Below are 19,720 nucleotides of genomic sequence, written 5' to 3' on the forward strand. Positions count from 1 at the left end.
AGATATACTTCATCTGCTCTTGTAACATTGCATTTTCTCCAAGGCCCTGCCATGTGATCAGAAAGCTCATTTGTATAGAGGAGAAAGCAAGGAACAGGGGAAGAAAGAGGGGGCCATGGGTGATTGGAAGGAATTTCAATGCATGATTCATGCAATATAAAATTACATCTGGACTGTGGATAAAAATGTGCTGCACAAGAGAGCGTCCGAGCCAAATACAGACCTCACTGCCGACCGCTTTAAGCAAGGGGGGGGCTTTCCAAAGTTGGAGAGGATTAGCGCCAGCGTATAGATTTACTTTGCAGAAACACATCCTGCTTGTCTGTCCTTTGATAGTCCCATGACTTATCACACGTTACTCAAGGGAACAAATAAGATCGCCTTACCAGACCAGCAGGGCTGAGTCGGTGTAAGCTCTGCTCTTTTAATTCTTAAAAGCACATTCATGCTCAAAGCCTATAAATAGAGCTGCACTGCTCTTATGATGGGTGGGGATGGGGGTGGGGTTGGGGGTGGGGTTGGTAGTGGGGGGGGGAGGGGAGGTTCTTGGGTTTGGTGAGCCACTTTAGAAACACCCCCTCCCCCTTAATTTTAATTTTCTCTCAACAGATACATGGGTGGGGCAGAAGGATTGCTGGTGAATTACACTCTGAATTCCACATGTGGGGAGAGTGAGAGAAAGAGAGAGTGTTAGAGAGAGACAGAGAGAGGGAGGTGTTGAGGTGGTGGGAGAGGGAGAAGGAGAGAGAGCGCGAGAAGGAGAGAGAGAGAGAGAAACAGAAGAAATGAGGGAAAGACAAAGTGGGAGAAAGGATAGGAGGAGAGAAATGTCAAAGCCACACCATGGCCACACCACACCAGAAAATGGCATCTCATACGTAAAAAGAAAAAAAAAAAATGCAAACAAGTGTGCAGGCATGTGATGGCTTTAGTAATCCTGACTGCCAATATATTACATTGTACAGACTTTGTCACAGTTGTGCGTGCAGGCGCACACACACATGCACATGCCTTGCATATGTATGTCCCCTGCATCAAGCCTCCATGGTAAGTCCTGAATAGACTCTCTTCCCCTCCGTGTTGAGCATAGCTGCATTGACAAGGAGACAGAGGCCCAACACACAGATAGAGGCAGGGGAAGCCTGGAGCAGGGATCTGGACCATGGCACTGTAAATAAATTTAATGCATAAGCACCTGTCGCCAGCAATAACGCATTGTGCTCCTCCTGGCTAACGGCAACTTGCTAAAGAATTTTAAAAGCTGCGGACAAACATTTGCCCAGTGAACCTTGATATTGCCATATTCATTTGTTCATGCTCTTGAACACCACAAGACTAGAAGACACGAGTTTACACTTCATCAACGCATGCACACACAGACACACAAACACACACAATATATAAATATACAAACGTGTACAGTATACTATATGTATACATACATCCATACATAAGTCATGTGGTTCTCTATTTATTTTTGGACAAAAGCACATGCTCTCAGATGTCACAGTGAAACAGCCGTCGGGGGGCACTCAGTCGACACAGTGTCCAGAGGCAGGGCTGGCCTGTAACTGGATAAGCTGTCATTATGGAGGACACAATGCGAGTGTAGCCCATGGGCAGTTCAATCAGTGCTCGAGTGTAGCTCTGGCTCCGGTGCAGCTTGTGTTCCCGCTCACGCCCTCTCTCCTTTGACCAGCCGTCCAACCTGGCTCACTCCGGCTCACACACACACACACACACACACACACACAAGCCCACAGGACAACTTAGGGACCGCAAAAACACATGGGACACACACTTCAGTTCCAAAACCAGATGATGTGTGCTACCACTACCAAGAGAGTGATGTTAGGAGTGAGTACCAAGTATCAGCATTGAACATTAACTTGCCATGGAGTTAAAGGCTGGCCAACTACACAATTCTTTTATGTCTTGCAGTTTTACTTTCCTTCCATGCCTTTATCCAAAGCAACTGATATGGTGTGTGTTATCAGTGTGTGCATTTCCTCTAGATTGTATTTATGATGGGTTTTAGCACCCTGTGCTACCAGCCAAGTTCCAGGAACACAGTTGGCCATTTTTCGCAATACAGCCTCTTGAGTTCCACAAGACCACCACCTTTACCTAGAAACAATAATTCAATCATTCTGAGAAAAAAAATCTGATTACGACAGTGACATGACAATTTCTGCTTGATCTGGAATAAAGACATCACTGAGATTTTTTTGGACAGAAAGACGCGAAAGCGCGTCATCAACATAAAACAGACAGTAAAATATGAAATATGAAGCTGAAAATCCTAGTTTCACACCTTAAGTGCTGCCTCACGGTTACAGTGTGGAAACAAGGTTAGAAACAAGAGTGCGGCAGTGTTACTAATTATCCAGTCTGATGAGACAGACTGGTAGCATGGGGCGGGTTCTACAAAGTGCCTGATGCCAGTTCGGACCTGGCCCGCATCGGGGCCAACACCGGCACCGTGGTGGAGTCAGCTGCTGCAAGGGAGCTCATGTGACAAATTCAATTAGAGACTGGAAAGAGCTCTCCCTCCCTATATGCCAGCCACTCAGAGCAAGCAGAGACTCATACAAACAGCAGTGCACAGACACACACATACACAGAGAAAGACACACACACACACGAACAATATTCACATAACATACATACAGCAAATCACACACACACACGGCAATCACACATACACGGCAATCACACATACACAGCACCACTGTTAGACTAAGAGTGCAGCCAGTGCTAAAATGGTGCACCCCAACAGAAGGTCACACTAACCCTGCTGGATGCAGATGAGCATCCGGAGCTCCATCTCCGACGGCGAGGCAGTCTGCCCAGCGCAAACTCACCGCCAACCAACAAGTGACTGCAGGTGCTTAAAACATGGAAAGCAAGGGAACATCCGGAAAGCATCGGAAACAGAACAGCCCCGACCCCCAACCCACATCCATTGACCTAGCCTAGATGGAATCATAAGAGGACAGGAAAGCAGGAAATGTAGAGAGAGTGTGTGTGTGTGTGTGGATTAGAAGACAGAATGTGAAAGAAAGAGTGACACAGAGCATCAGTAAAAGAGAGGGTGTAAAACACTGAGACAGAGAGAAAGAGAACACTAGGAGGGGCAAAGAGTGAGGGTGTGTGTGTGTGTGCGCTGCTGCAGCTTCTGCTGGGTCAGCGTTCTGCAGACAGCCTCAGCAGAAGAGACAGTTATTCCCGCTACTCCCTGTGTAAGCCTAGCCTGTCTCCTCACGACACACACACACACACACACACACACCTCTGGGCCAGGTCAGGGCCAGCCACGTAAAACAGATGCAATCTGGTTCAACCACAAACCCACCACAATCGCACCACATTGATTTCTCAAACACATGTTCAACATCATGAAGATGGCGGATGCATTTCAATCCAGATCAGAATTACCACGACGGATATGTCTCCGTTTTAAGTTTGCCTCACAATGACAGAAAATGATTAGCTGGTTTAGGGCGGTTACTGGGTGCTATGATCTTTTCCAACAGCATGTCCACAGCCCTGAGCTGTGTTAGATGGATTCACGGAGCCAAGCGATGGCAGCTCAAATGCTTTCTATATGAGGCCCAAAATGGTATCAGTCTATTGAAACTGATCATTCCTGCAGACTCGATACGACACAGTTCATTCTAGACAAACAAACGGAGTCAACTCCCTACACAGCAGCTGAAAAAATGCCATGGTGTAATTCTCCTTTTTTATCAAAAAAAATCTAATCAACACACAACCTGCATTGCTGGCTAAACCTCTTAGGCGGGCGGGGTAGTCATTATTACATCCTGGCTCAATGGCCAGATCACGTTCGCCAGCGGGCGCCTGTCTTAGCCGTGTGATTGGACAGTTCGCCACCACTGAGTAACGCTGCTGAAGCTGTGATGAGGGGGGCAAATAGGCTGTGACCTCCGCTTGAGCAAACACACACTGGCTGTTCTTAGAGAGAAATCATAATAAAAGCCTCTCATAAGAGGCGGAGAGCGTATTGCACACGTGCACGACACACACACACACACGCACACAAAACACTATAATGAAAGTGTTTGCCAGTGTACACGTGACAATCTTGAACCCAATCCCCCTGAGGGAACAAACGGGTCATGTGACTAAAATCTATGGCAATAAAAAAAAGAAAAAAACACACAGCAAAGGCTCTTAAAAGAAATAGACACAACAGTAAGCCGTGGGAGGAATAGCAGAAAAGCCCATTGTGTGTGTAAGGTGGTGGCTTATGATTTAGATGGCACCACTGCAAACAAAGGCCAGGTGCTTCTGCAGAACATGCTGTAAATGTAACTGAACACTTGCTGGGACTTGGGTTGCTTGCGCCTGGCGTTGTAATTTGTCACCATCTAAATGCCACTGCCCCGGGGGCCACCAACACCAGCACGGATTCAATTTGAGGCAGCGCCCTCTTCGCACACCCCTCATTTACCTATGGCAAATGTGTACAGGGCAGGCGCCACCCTGGGTCCTTTTTAGAGACGGCTGAGATAGTGAGACAAACGGAACCATTGACAATGGCACGGCTCATGATCTGCGCTGGATAATCAATTTGGCCCATGGGATTGAGAGCGGGGTGAAGAGGAGGATAGAGAACTCCCGACATCCCAGGATTCCTCTCTCCCTCACCATGCCTTAATCCCAGAAGAGAGCCTCTTTTCATCTAACATGCAAGACACTCCCTTTCCCACGGAGCAAATCACCACCCACCACACAGCAAAGCCTTTAGTGCTGATTGGAATGAATTTCCCTCCCTAGGGTGTCCATGCGTCTCTAGGGGCTACTAGGGCCCATCAGCACTGACCCTGATGCCCGTCCTCTCTCTCTCTCTCTCTCTCTCTCTCTCTCAGCTCTCTGCAGTGCACCTAAAGGACTTACTGGCACATCCATCATCATGTTTTCTTGTCACAACGAGACAGTGACAAAATAAGAACATCTGTAAACAAAACAACTGATATTTGAATCAGTAGCTCCAGTCACAGACTATAATAGGAAGAGAGTCTAAAAATCTTAAAAAGAAAAAAAAATAATAATAATATCAAAAAAGTACAATAGAGGCATGTCAGCAAATGCACTCTCTCTGCATAGAGATGCCATTTTAAATTGAGTCGTTTCATTCATAGCACAAAGAGATGAATTGAGCAGAGTAGCTTTGAATTCATCACATCACATGCTTTTCATGTTCATACACCCTTATCTTCAGTAACTGTGTGCTGTGAATTCTACTTGGGCATTCAATAATAAAAAGGAGAACACAGTCAGAATCAAAAGAACATCGTCTGATGTTTCAATTTATTTTAATTTCATAACCCAATTTTAGCAGGAGGCAAAGCATTCCTGCCAGCAAGACCAAGGCGGATCTGTGGCAGATAAAAGGGAAAGGGGGAATAAGATTTCATCAACGCAAAAACTTAATCACACACACTCTAGCCCCAGGTGAGGCGGTACATGAACTCTTCTTTCACACAGACCTCATGGTTTGTTTATTCTGGGCCATTACTACCCGAGAACTGGTTGGATCTGTTCAACACTAGTTAGTGATGGGGACGAGACCGCCTATGCCGAGTCCGAGTCAAGACTGAGTCTTTGAAGGGTCGAGACCGAGTCTAGACCGAGTCTGTTGGTTTTCAAATACAGTCGAGTCCGAGTCAAGACCGAGTCTTTGAGGAAGCAAGTCCGAGTCGAGACCGAGTCCTTTAGGAGTCGAGACCAAGACCATAAAAAATGTCAGTTTTAATATTCATAATTTAATATCACCCCAGTTAACAATCAACAGTTAGGCCTACAGACTAAGCTAGATTGGGAATTGTTTAGAGGAGCAGTCTTAACGTCTTAATATGGACTATGCTGACCTACAGACACTCACCGGCAGCAGAGCCAAAGAGATAAATAAACGGCTCCGACAGCAGTATCTTTGCATTGCACCATGGGATGTCATTTTCAAATAATGCCAGTCAACATTGCATTTTATTATTATTATTGTTGTTATATGTTGTCTGTTTTTTTATATGAACATAAAAATCGTTGGTCTCGAGGACTTCGGTCTGAAATTACAGTCCTTCTCCTCCCACTGTGGTCCGAGACCGAGTCAAGACCGAGTCTTTGAAGGAACGAGTCCGAGACGAGACCGAGAAAGCAGAAATTGGTCTCGAGACCGGACTCGAGTACTACATCACTAACACTAGTCATACACAATAATAAAACCACAATCTCAGCAGAATTATTATCTTTTATATTGTTTTTTTTATAATTGTTCATCAATGCCTAAAAACATAAACACTCTTCCTGAAAAACAGTAATAAGATAAAGGCACAAAGGGTCAAATGTGTTCATTTTTCTGTGCCATTTGGATTAGTTTATTCACACATGGATGAAATTATTAACAGAACCAAACAAGGAGAAATAGGGAGCGCCAGTGGTCATTGTACATACTTGACTACATGTATGTTAATTTATTATGACCACCGTGCAAGCGAAGCATCGGTCATAGATTTAGTCTTTTTTTCTTTTCATTTTGTGTCAACGATTCCCAAGACACTGAAAGACCGGGCTGCATGAAACTTGGTGGGCATGTGCCACATAAGGATGACACAGAACCATTGACCCCCCGCCACACCAGACTCCCTGAAATGTGGGTAGGGCAGACGGTGAATATCTTGAGAACCGTAGGGCCTAGGAGGTCCTTTTTTTTTTGTATTTTGGTCTCAAGGGGCCATCTCAACCGATCCCATAACCGCTCATTTGCGGTATAGCATTCCGTTGAATTCCGTTCATGGGGGGGCCATACAATAAATTAATTGATGTGTACATTTAGTGACTGTACACCAATCGGCCTGTAGATGGTGGAGTTGAGCGAAGGGTTGCGCGCGCACACACACACACACCATGCCCCCCCTCCCCCAAACACACACACACAGAGAAGTACACAAGCAAACACACACATGCACACGATCATTTACATGCAAGAGTAGAGGACGGAGTAGATGGAGACAAATTGACAGTGATTTATTTTTGCGGAGATAATGTGCAGGACTGGACGGCATATATGTGCAGGACTGGACGGTCATATGTTGTACCGCTCTGTGGTACATCTAGTTTGTTTTTAGTGTGTGTGTGTGTGTGTGTGTAGACTATGAATCCCTGGACTGGTCCTGGATATATCACCACATGCTGGGGTCAGACAAGCTGTGGGCAGAGATACCTGAGGCACACTTCCAGCTTCATCGGAGAGTGAACACACAGAGCATGCACAGGGCACAGAGCTTCTGCAGAGAAGAAGTCATCACGAATGATCAAATAAAACAAATCAAATCATCACCGTGCCACCCTGCAGCATTTATTGATTATCCCAGTATTGATGAGGATCACTGGCAGTATCCAGTCATGCTAGGCACGAGTGAACCAGTCTGGCCAGCGTCACTGGCATTCCAGCTCTCAAGGCTAAGCTAGACAAGGATCTCAAACCAGTGCCAAGGACAAAAGGTCCACAAAGGAAAGTCCTGGGGTCCTGATGGACACTACACAAAGAGACAACAGAACATGGTGGAAGGGTTATGCAAAGGCCATTTCAAAATGAAATCCACAAAGACATTAAAAAAATGTGGTTACTAAAACTGCTCACACCTACATAGCTTAATCCATGTTCTACTGTGGTCTAAAAGGCAAAAACAAGTCAAGGACTGCTTTGTTGCCAAAATGGATTGGATGACTCCACAATAGCCAGCCAAGCAAGACACTCGCCTCGTGCAGGTTGGTGAACGCTGACACAGTGCTTAAATCAATAGGCATTTAGCCACCGTCCCTTTGGGCACGTGTCCAGCCAGGGTGACGGTGGGCCAGTCTGCAGCTGTGACAGAGCGGAGATGCAGTCGGCCAGCCAGGCACAGGAGGCCGGTCCAGCTGCATGCTCCAGTGCTCCACAGCGCACAACCACCAGCCCACTGCAGTCTACTGACCTAATTCTCAGAGCTGCCACAACCGGATTCCCACCCCACCATATACACACACACACACACACACACACCTCCCAGGTCTGCCCTGCTCTGCCTGCTCTTAACCCTCGTGCTCAGCAGACCCCTGCGAGAGACTGCCGCTAATCCTACACGCAGGGCAAACATCAGCACCAGCTCACTCCCTGATCACCGTAAAGACTGGCACGGCCTAAGACAACCCCTCGCCTCCCCACCCCCCCAATCCAGATGCCATATAGGAGAGTATGCAGCATGAGAAATGATGTCAGTAAGCGTGATCTATGGCTCCCAATCAACACACCCCAAAAGGGGACAGTATTTTGTGGACGTGATTGATGAAGCAGGAGTGATTAACATAATAAAACATGTAATGCTACAATGGAAGGCAACAAACATAAATCATGAACTGGTGTGGTCGTACTGCATTCATTTTCACTATTACAACAGAAGACCAGTTTCGCTGTAACATGCGTACACACACACACACACACAGAGAGAGGACAAGGAGGAATGTAAACGGTAAGAGAACGCTGCCAGAGTGATTTTTTTTAATCAGAAGCATTCCAGGCCTAATAAAACACTTAACACACTTCCTGAGAGAGAAGTGTTTTCGCTGTGGCATGGTGAGAGGGCCCACCTCTTGGCAGGCCCAGCACATCTGTGCATGGGACAGAGAGCTGAGCCAGATGGGGCCGCAAAGAATAAGAAGAAGAGAGAGCGAGAAAGAGAGTGAGAGAAAGAGAGAATAATAGCAGAGACGGTTGATAAAGGATCTTTGATAATAGTTAGTGTTATATTGCTAGGCTATAGTACCATTAGCTTAAATATTTGGCAACATCTGAATAACATAGAACATATTAGTAAAGCAACTACAGAAAAAACCGAAATACAAAACTGAGAAAGAAAGAGAGACGGAGAGAGGGACAGAGACTTACAAGATACACTCCTCAGTCCCAAGCACAGGCTTAATCACTTCATAACTTCTCCATCCACTCTCCCAGGACTCTGCTGGTCTTCCCTTTTATTATGCTGACTTCCGGCTGCTCCACCACCGGCGGCGGCGGCTCCCCTGCACGGGGGCTGTGGCCCGGCGAGGAGGAGGGGGTAGGAAATGAGAGCTGGAGCGGAGCGAGGGAAAGGCTCTGGAAAAAATGCAGCTGAGGAACGAGTAAGGCCCCAACAATGAGGAGCGAAGGGGCTGGGCCCGAAGTCAGAGTCGATCCCTGCCCTAGGGTGGGAGGTGAACAAACACTATGTTCCACCGTGGTTCACCTCTTTTAACACACTTAGATCATTCGGAAAAGTTGCACAGGACTCATGGGAGAGGAAGGGAGGAAAGGGAGGAATTGAGAAAAAAAGAGAGCAAGAGAGAGAGAGAGATAAGAGAAAGTTAGAAAAAGAGAGAACAGAGAGAAGAGGAAGACAGAAAAAAGGGAGAGATAAGAGATAAAGGTGATGGTTGAGTAAGAGAAGAGAAGAGAAGAGAGAGAGAGAGAGAGAGAGAGAGAGAGAGAGAGAGAGAGAGAGAGAGAGAGAGAGAGAGAGAGAGAGAGAGAGAGAGAGACCCATGTGATCTTGCTTTGACAACACCTCATGTTGTACGGCCATGCCAGTAACATTGAATTACATTGAATAGAGACACAGAGAGAGAGAGAGAGGGAGAGAGAGAGAGGGAGAGAGAGAGAGAGAAAGCGAAAGAGAGAGAGAGAGCGAGAGAGAGGGAGGGAGAGAGAGCGAGAGAACGAGAGAGAGCGAGAGCGAGAGAGAGCAGCGAGAGAGAGAGAGAATATAAGTATGAAGGTGCGGTGGCTCTGACGAAATCCTGCTCTTGGCCCCCTGAGGGAACAGTCATGGGCAGATTTTGTCATCAAGTCTCGTTTTACTGCTCTGATGAGGGAAGAGCGGCTATTAAAAACACATCCAAGATGATACGCACACCAGCCATGCACCTGTCCAGCCAACACCCCCCACACACACACACACACACACACACACACACACTATTACAGAAATCTAAGCATCTAAGCATGACTGCCAATATCGCTAGCTCCCCGCTCCCTGGACATATCCTGAGTGTGCCCTTGCCAACGCCAGGCTCGTTTCAGTGTTCAGATTCGCACTAGCCTGTCAGATAATCCACATCCACTTTCTATGAGAGTGCAAATGCTAGCTATGAAGCCTCCTCGATGCTGCTCTAGAAGAGCATGTTCACGGTGCCATATTTAGGACTGCGCGTTCTCTACAGGAGAGCCCGGAGAGGAGTCACAGGGGTGGGAGGGGAGGTGTGGTGCGCGAGGTGTGACACCCCCCCCCCCACACACAGCTCCTGCTCTTAGAAAAGGCCTCCTATGTATCCCCTTGTCTCTTGTCAGTCTGGTCCACATCTTCTCTTTCCATGTTGCCTACAGTGTGTGAGTATGCGAGTGTGTGTCAAAAGGGCATTCAACCATCACACAAAAACACATATGCAGACGCACAGACAACCTAACTTACCCACCCTTGCATATTAGCAACGATGGTTCAACACAATCACTGTCTCCAATGACTGCGGATACCTCCTGCTTCCCACCCCCACTGCTAAACATTTCTTGGGGAATTCCAAACTGGGCATGTTATTTTGGGTGATTGAACACACCACCACCAAGGGGAAATCACTTTGTAATGATTCTGAGGGAAACAAAGACTTTCTCTCACATAAATAAATAAATAAATAAATAAATAAACAAACAAACAAATAAATAAATAAACAAACACACACACACACACCATCATCATCATCAAAGCAGTGCCATAACACTGAAGCAGGAAATAGCAGTGGTGTGCAAATGGACAAGATAGAACCTAATATATTTTGTGACCTTCCTTACTGCCTACTTCACCTCAAGCCAAATCCTGAGCTTCGTTCTTTGTAGTTAATTTCAAGCAAATAGAATTTTCCATAGCAACATCAGAGAATGCTCAAGTTACTCTGATGATGGACGACAGCCTTAAATATTTCACCCATGGCTCTTCATCACAGAAAAGGCAACTGCAATTTTCTACAGAAATTGAAACCTCGAACCTTCCTTGCAAGTTTTTTTCCCCAACCTCCATCAAATCCAGGTCACTAAGTAACCAACCTATTAGCCTCAATTTTCAACAGGGCAAGTTACTGATGAGATTAAGTTAGCGAAATCACATGTTTTTGGGGACATTTTAAAATCCACCATCCTTCGTCAAGGTGGTAGCAGTGCTCCCCAGAGCAGCACACACACACACACACAGCAGGCATGGAACAACCTATGTCTCTGAGGCGAAGCCACGCAGTTAGGAGAGGAGAGAATTCACACCCCATTTTTAAGGCTATGAAAAGCAAGGAGAGAGGAGGAGCGGTTAAGTGCCAGTGAAACACTACCTGGGCTGCTCTGTCCGTTCCTGGAAATGTAACACTGCGCGCTGATCCCCCTGACCTCAAAAAGCAACAGAAAAAAAAAACTGAGGGCAAAAAATCTGAGGCGGAGTACATGAGCACAACACACGATGAAACTAAAGCGGCGCCAAAGCTGGATACAAACATTGAGGGAACACCCGAGTGAATACCACAAGTATGTCAATTAAGGATTCTAAGACAATCCAATCAACCATCTGTCATTCTGTTTTGCAACTCCAAGCAAAACAATAACCTCCTTGTGTTTAAAGGAATTATCCGGAGTAAAATGCACTTTAGATCAATTTACGGATGATTGGGAGTACATACGTTGAGTTGACATCAAAATCATGTCATTCGGATGTGTTTTGAGAAAGTTCGATTTTACAGTTTTTATTCAAAACTCGTTAGCCTGGAAGTGACCAGGGCAAGTCATTTCACCGCTACAAAACGCTATTTTTATACCTCTTCTACAGTTCCAAACAACATTACACTTACGTGGTAGTGAGTAGAGGGTCCCTAAAGCCAAACCCGGCGTATCCCGGGTCTTTATGTGGTCGGATATAGAGTCCAGAATGAATTTCATCAAGCCAGTACCTTTCCAGAAATGTTGCTGCTGCAGCTGGCGTCTTTAGGGGAAAGTCCGTAGGAGTCGATTGCGGAGTGTGGAGTAACACGCTCTGGAAATTCACAATTTCGTCGCTGTTTTTAAAAAAAAGAAAAATAGTCCAGTCCATACAACTTCATTTCAATTTCGAAAGAAATACTGGACTATGTTTTTAAAAAAAAAAAAAAAAAAAAAAAACCGCAACTAAATTGTGAATTTCCAGAGCGTGTTACTCCACACTCGGCAATCTACTCACTCTACTCACTACCACGTAAGTGTAATGTTGTTTGGAACTGTAGAAGAGGTATAAAAATAGCGTTTTGTAGCGGCGAAATGACCCGAAATGCCCTGGTCACTTCCAGGCTAAAGAGTTTTGACTAAAAACGGTAAAATCGAACTTTCTCAAAACACATCCGAATGACATGATTTTGATGTCAACTCAACGTATGTACTCCCAATCATCCGTAAATTGATCTAAAGTGCATTTTACTCCGGATAATTCCTTTAAGACTGAAAAACTCAAGAGAATTGTGGACATGCGAGATTCGTTTAAATTCATGACTCTGATGGCTTCACATAATCCAAAAGTCATTTTGATAATGGCCCTCCTTAAAGGGTGGCTTGCGGCAGGGAAAGTCAACGTCCAGTGCATTTAGGGGTCATGATTTTAATTACTCGGGCTCTGGGAGAATAATGAGGAGAAATTACAATGAGAGGTAAGCCGATATCACTTACTGTAATTACCTTATCATATTACTTACTACTGGGCTCTCAAGGGTTTCACTAGACACACGTTTAAAAAACGGGTGGGGGTTTGGGATGGGGTGTGGGGGATGGGGTGGTAGTTGAGGCAGATGAGTGTGAACTTGTGGATGTCAAGGCTGGATGAAGCGCTTTGAGCCGCTCCGCACTGTGACCTCCAGGGTACAGAGTGGCTCTGTCACAAAGAGAGGGAAGGGCATTGCGTGTCCATGATGCCCCCCAATAAGCCCCAACACTTCCTGAGAGCCTGTCGGGGACATCCTCCTCACAAACACCCAAGTGCTCGCTCTTGCCGCTCAAAGCGCTAGGCCTGATGGTGCTAACACACACAGGAGAAGTCATGTGGCGCTATAGCAGTTTCATTCACAATTGGGGTTGTGCGCAGAGCCCAAAGGTAAGATTTACACACCAGCCTTGTGCCTTTCTGGGGTAGGAAACATGCTCAACCCACATGGTCATAGGCTTTATCCCTCAAATGGACACACGTAGTGAAGCAATAGAACCAAACATGCACTGATCTATTTCATGATCCCTACTCCTCCCCATACTTGCCTTCAGGTTTTATGGCTCGCATCTGATGCACATGTGTATGAGAACGTTTGAATGTTTCAGAACCCCATTCCAGTCACTTTCTCTCACACACACGCATTCACACACACACACTCACACACAGCTCAAAGAAAGCACAAACACCCAACCATGCCAAGTGACGCAACGGCTGAGGCAATCAGACACGACCTCGCAGTCCATAGCAGCCCATTCATTCTCCATGCACAGAGAGGCCACTGAAACCCGACAAGGCCATTTACATAGTCTCATATTCTCCTCCTGTATATTTAAAAAGAGTTGAACAAAAGTCCATCCAAGAATGAGCAACAATTGTGAGCATTATCTGGTCGGCAGCCATGCCCAGATTTGAATTGCAAAAGAAACTGTATCCGGTCATGTCCCCTGACTCTCTTGAGAACATGTGAATATATAGGGTGGAGGCAACAAGGGGCTGGGAAGGTGGTGGTGGTGGAGGTGGTAGTTGTGGGGTATTCTGGCTGGTTCTGATAGCACCTATTCTAATCTTTGTCGAGGCAATATCAGGAAACAAATAATTCTACACCTCACTTCGCAGCACTTGGCATTTCGCTAGCGGAGCATGTCAGCGGAACCGTAGGATTTTATCAGTTGCTGTTGGCAAGAGAACTGCCGCATCTAAGCCCGTGACACTCGCTGTGCTGCGGGCTAATTATAACCCTGCATATGGGCAAGTGGGTGGAGAGGTGCTGTTCAGCATGATGGGGGTGGGGGGGGTCACTAGGTTCTTCTCTTGGCCAGAGACAAGTCAGGGGGGTTAATGTTAGTTAGTTGACCCCCCATGCCCCCTGGGTATGAACTTTACCACTTGAGGAGGTTGGATACAAGCCAAGCATGATACCACAGATGGGCATGCAGCCATCAAGTAAAAAAAAAGTAAAAGAGCCAGACTCGAAAATGACTCCTTCCTCTCTCTGAAATCAGAACTAGCCAAAGGTCAAACAAGACCAAATTACAAATTCTGATGACAGAACTCTGAACCCAAACTTGATTGATTTCCAGCCTTCGAGGCAGCAGAATTACACAGCAAAATCTTGTGTCCCATACTCCTCCGAACCAAGATGAACAGAGCAGCAGAGCTGCTAATGGAATTGTAGTGCACATGAAGAATTCATACAGAACTCCCACCATGTTTCATGGTGTCTGCTTTTATTACTCCTGGCACATGTCAAGGCAGACTTCAGAGGGTTTCGGGGAGGCTTGTGTTGCAGTCACCCCCAGTGAATGACAGAGCTTCTGCCCCAGTGCCCAGTGAAGTAGAACATCCCAGTCATGTGTGGGAATGGAGTCACCACATGGTCCCATGCATTGATTTGATGGGAATCGTCCATGGTTTGTGCAACTGTCTGGCAGAGCCGGTCAACTCCTCCAAGTCAGAACATAAGTTAAACCTACTTCAAGTCTCCTGAAACATCTGATTCTGTTGTCACATTAATTTGGATCACTTTGGATGGGAGTGATGGGGGTTACTTTTCGTAAGACCCTCTTCATTAAATTAGATTTTTTAAATGCACTGCTGCAGGTGCAACTAAACTGTCCCTGTGAAAAATCAAAGGTGGAATCCTACTCCGTGATTTCACTTGGCCACGGCATTGATTGCCTGGACTTATTAAATCAAGTACTATTGATCACATTTAGAGCTCAGGGTCCTCTTGTCGCCAAATATGTCTCATTAAAACAAGAGGGAAAGATCACTAAACGATTCTTGCATTCTGGCATAGAGCAGCTTCTGGATACTGACAGAGTTAGGGCTGTTCAGTCAAGTCGAACATTTCTCCCTCAAACACATTTCATTCATTCGCGACGGGTCTCGGATGCTTATTTCTCAAGGGGTGTGGCAGCCGTGTGCGCAGCTTTGGGAACCAACGTAACGATCAAGCGCCTGGACCAACCTGGCTGACCCTCCCTTGGAGTGTGGCTGAAGCGAAATGTTCAACGATTCATGACACTAATGGCAAATGGTCAATATTTTCTCCTCATTTACTATATCCAAGCGTTGCCTCTGCGACACCCCTTCTCGATTTGTGCTGTAGCTCGGTATGCAAAATGTCAGCCTAACCTGCTATACCAGCAAAAGTTGTTTTGCATTTTGCTTGGCTCAACTCCACTATATACATTTGTGTTATCTGTTCAAAAAGCCCATCAAAGGTAATTAAGCTACACGAAAACTCCCGACAAGAGCGTCCGCCATGCAGAGGCGTGTAGCCTAATGATGGCAAACGGGAGTTTGCATGCTGTACAATCGTGGTAGCCTACATCGGGCTATATTTGGATCTCCTCATAACGGTACAGTTCAGGGTAATCTTGGAACTGTTAAGCTTCGGAATTAATCGACATTGATATAGCCTATTAATAATTAAGCACGTGTTTATGTCCACTCCACTAGGCGGGTGAAAGGATACGGCAAGGAGGACACCCCAGAATATTAACCCGAAATGCCACTCGCAACAAAATAGCTACATGGAATACCATGCGAATAGCTATGATGCTACATTTATTATAAGGGCATACCGGATAGACCACTAACAATGTGGATGTTATCGGACATAGCATTAAAATATGGCGGCGTCAAATTTCGCCCTTTAGCAATGACCCCAACGATTTTCTATGATAGAGGCTGCAGATTTTTCCAGATGAGCAAAACATGCATCAATGTAGTGAATCAGACGTCTATCTTTGCCTAACTTGGCATCCATCGGTTTTTATTCCGGTTGTGTGGGTTATTCCAGATCATATTCCTAGACATTGATGTGGTTTCGGCAGTAGTTCAAAGAGCTGCCCGAGTACTTCGTGCTCATGAAGTAGGACTTCAACAGGGGGTAACGTAATAACCATGTTCTTTGCTTTTAATTTAGCAGCAACCCACAGTTTCTTGTTAACACAGCCATTATCTATAGGAGAAGATTCAACAGGCGAAATACGGTTAACGTGTTTATATTGCAGATGGTGCGTTTACAAACAAAACGCCTAACTAATTGGGTAGCTAATTTAGAGCACCAGAACAAAATTTTACAAGGCGCTGCTGCTGAAGACCAACCCCATTCATTTGCTCCGTCCAGGGAGCACACCGATTGCGTCTATCGCTATCGTCATCTACCACCCGCGCGTAAACGGGCTCGCTAAAACACCAAACGAATCCTTTTCTGAATTATTGCCGTGCAACATCGACAAGAATAGTCGACAACAGTGGGAGAAACGTGTGCAAAACAGCCGATAGAAGATAGCAATTCCTACCTGAAATCCACTACTCTGGTGCATGGGTGATGACTTGATGTTGAGGCAGCGGTCTGCAGTTCTGCCTCTTTGCCGCGAAGCTCCTCCCTCCTCGTTGGAGGAACGGCGTAGGCTCCACAACCAATACACTTACCAAAGCAATTAATTTATGCACACAGCAAAGTCAATGGGCCAGATGCCCCGACATCCTCAAATTCAGGTCGGGTATATATTTCAAGAAACGTATTACACTCTCCCCAATGAACCTTGAGATCATTGGTTAAAATACAAATACGCAGCATCCCAGGTATATTTTAGTTGCAGGTTATATGGCTGAGTCGCCCCCCTCTAGCCATGGAGTGAGAGTTGAAAAGTCAATCTGATTTGTGTTTTTTCATAATCAGAAATTATTCTTAAAAATAGCCTACTTTGTGTGGGAGCAGCTCAGCAATAGTACAGTCCACCATATGGATAGGGCTGCTCTGTCATTTGAGAAAATTAAAGCCTAACTCAAAGTCCTCAGAAAAAAGCTTCTCATTGATTCTCAAAATTTGCGTTGGTCTTGTGTATAATTACAGAAATAAATTCTGTTCTACAGTGATATGAAATGATGAGATACTCTGGCAGTGCCATACTGTCTGTGTCCTGGAAGGTCTCCTGTACTGAGTGCAATGTACAATGTCACCCTATAGGCAATACACAGAGCACTTCTCATCAATAGAAATGGAAATTATGACTTGTAAATTACAGAATAGTCATTCAACCAATAACTTCATAGCTTTATGTTTAAAATATGGCTTTATTGCATGAGGAAATGAAGGAGTGCGCGCACATCACAGGAGTGCAGGTGATGGACCAAAAAAAGTAACTGAGAAGAAATAATAAAGGTCCGTCCAGTAGATTATTAGGGAATGGATAGATCGGGCCCTGATCTTGAGTGAGTGTGGTGTCCCAGTGTCACATGCTTTCTGGGATGGTCATTTTCGTCCTTGTGGAGCCTGCTTGTTGGTGACTACTTGGTTTCCTGTGTATCTGAAACAAGTTTAGCTGGGTAGTGAGTGTCATATCTGCAGGTTTGGTACTCCGGGGACCCGAGTTCAAGGCCAGGTGGGGGTCACTGCTCTCTCCCTTCACTACAGGAAGATTGAACTTTTCTATCAACCACAGATTCTCAAAGACTGGCATTGGTTTTCTACCTGGTCCTTGTGTTACAAGTTGACTGGAATTACAGGAGTGTCAGTGTGCATGTATGAGGTGTTTAGGTTAATTTTTTCTCCTGAAACAAGTTGAAGGTCAGAGCTTTGTGAGAGACACATCAAGCCATGCATATTACAATTTTTCAGAGTTTAATGAGATTCAGTTAAATTCTCTCTCTCTCTCTCTCTCGACTTTCTCTCTCTCTCTCTCTCTCTCTCTCTCTCTCTCTCTCTCTCTCAAAACACTCCTTGCAAGGTCAGTCTTTATATCCCAATGCAAATTCAGTAGAATTGTCCACTGTAATTAAGGCAAATGAATGATGTGCTTTATGAAAGAAAGAGAGAAACAGACAGAAAGAGAGAGAGGAATCGGAAAAACATTGAAACATCGAAATTTGGAAAAACATGATTTGGAAACTGAAAGACTGACATTAATTTAGCCAGAAAACAATCAAACAAAAACAATGAATCAATTCAAATTGATGATAGAAATCACAATACATTTATTATGTGGTTAGGCACACACTTTTCCTGATATGAACAGGCTACATACCGTTACCTTATGATATGTTTAGCTGTTTCAGGTCTTGCAGTGTTTTTTTAAGGGTAATTCATTTGAATAGGTAAATTCAATGTACTCATCTGAAATTGAAATGTAAAGCACACAGAGCTGTGTGTTATAAATGTACAAATGCTGTCCTCTAGTGGCAATAGGCAATAATAAGACATCTAGTCATAAAACAGACTCCAACTGGCAAAGGGTTTGATCTCTCCCCCTCTCTCTCTCTCTCTCCCTCCCTCCCTCCCTTCCTCCTCCTCCTCCTCCTCCCTGTCCCCTTGAAATTATATGGTATAAATAGATAATTTTTGCAGAGAAAGAAGGTTATGTGTAAATATGACCTCTAGTCATACTGTATGTTCCTATTCCATGGGAACCTATGGTTATTCCAAAGGATACACATACTTCACACATAGGTCAAGGGTCTTCTGCATTTACTGACACAACCAGTCAAAGGAGTCTTGATCCAACTGAAGTTCTAAACAAGAACAAGACATTATCTCAATTGTGATACAAATTGCAATACGTTGAGCCCTCTGTGGAGTGTGATGAGAAATCCTTAGATGTGGCTGTCTGTGTAAGAGAGAGAAGAATGAGAATAAAAAAGGTTGTTTATTTAGTCTAAATGATTTGCACACACTCAAACCCTTTAATCTCAACCCCACTCATTTGAAAATATGTGGCTCTACAATAGAACCTACTGCTATTAAAAACACTTACCTGATTGAGTAGGTGCATGGGAACACTTACCTGATTGAGTAGGTGCATGGGAACACTTACCTGATTGAGTAGGTGTATGGGAAGGAATTCTTAGAAGGCCCCTTTGATTGCACATAGAACCATGTTAATCTTTTGTGTGACAAACACCATTATGCTTTATGTATAACTTGAACAGCTGGTGAATAGGTTCCCAAAGGCAGCAGAAGTCAAGTCAAGTCAAGTCGGCTTTTATTGTCAATTTCTTTACATGCACTGGTCATACAAAGAATTGAAATTTCGTTTCTTACTTTCCCATGCAGACATAGACATGCTTTAAATACAGACATAGACATACTATAGACATAGCCATAGACAATAAACATTAAATTAAAGTGCAAGACTGAAATATAGAACATGTATGTATCAAAATAGAAATATAGGACATATATATAAAAAAATAGAGGTAGTTGTGTTGTATATTTATATAGTCTTAACAGTTACATGAAGTTTAAACTTGTGCTTGTGTGACCTGTATATTTACATTGATATGCAGTATGCAGTAATTTCAAGTATATCAGGCTTGATGTGAAGCAGCAACACGTTAGGGCTGCTTGAGTCACAGTGCAGTTCCACAGGGCGGTGTTGGGGGAGGGGTTAGGGTAGACAGGATCCTAGTTT

At 44.9% G+C, this 19,720-nt stretch overlaps 1 protein-coding gene across 1 annotated transcript in view; it reads right to left on the minus strand.

Annotated features, from left to right (window-relative positions):
* The window catches only part of tln2b (talin 2b), a 124,853-nt gene extending 108,169 nt beyond the window's left edge, over positions 1-16,684 (minus strand). The window contains exon 1 of the mRNA XM_048257166.1: positions 16,610-16,684. The gene's annotated coding sequence lies outside the window, so the exon portion shown is untranslated. The remainder of the gene's footprint in view (positions 1-16,609) is intronic.
* Positions 16,685-19,720: the final 3,036 nt, after the last annotated feature.

Source organism: Alosa alosa, chromosome 11 (genome assembly GCF_017589495.1).
Source record: "Alosa alosa isolate M-15738 ecotype Scorff River chromosome 11, AALO_Geno_1.1, whole genome shotgun sequence".
In the NCBI taxonomy this organism is placed as follows: domain Eukaryota; kingdom Metazoa; phylum Chordata; class Actinopteri; order Clupeiformes; family Clupeidae; genus Alosa; species Alosa alosa.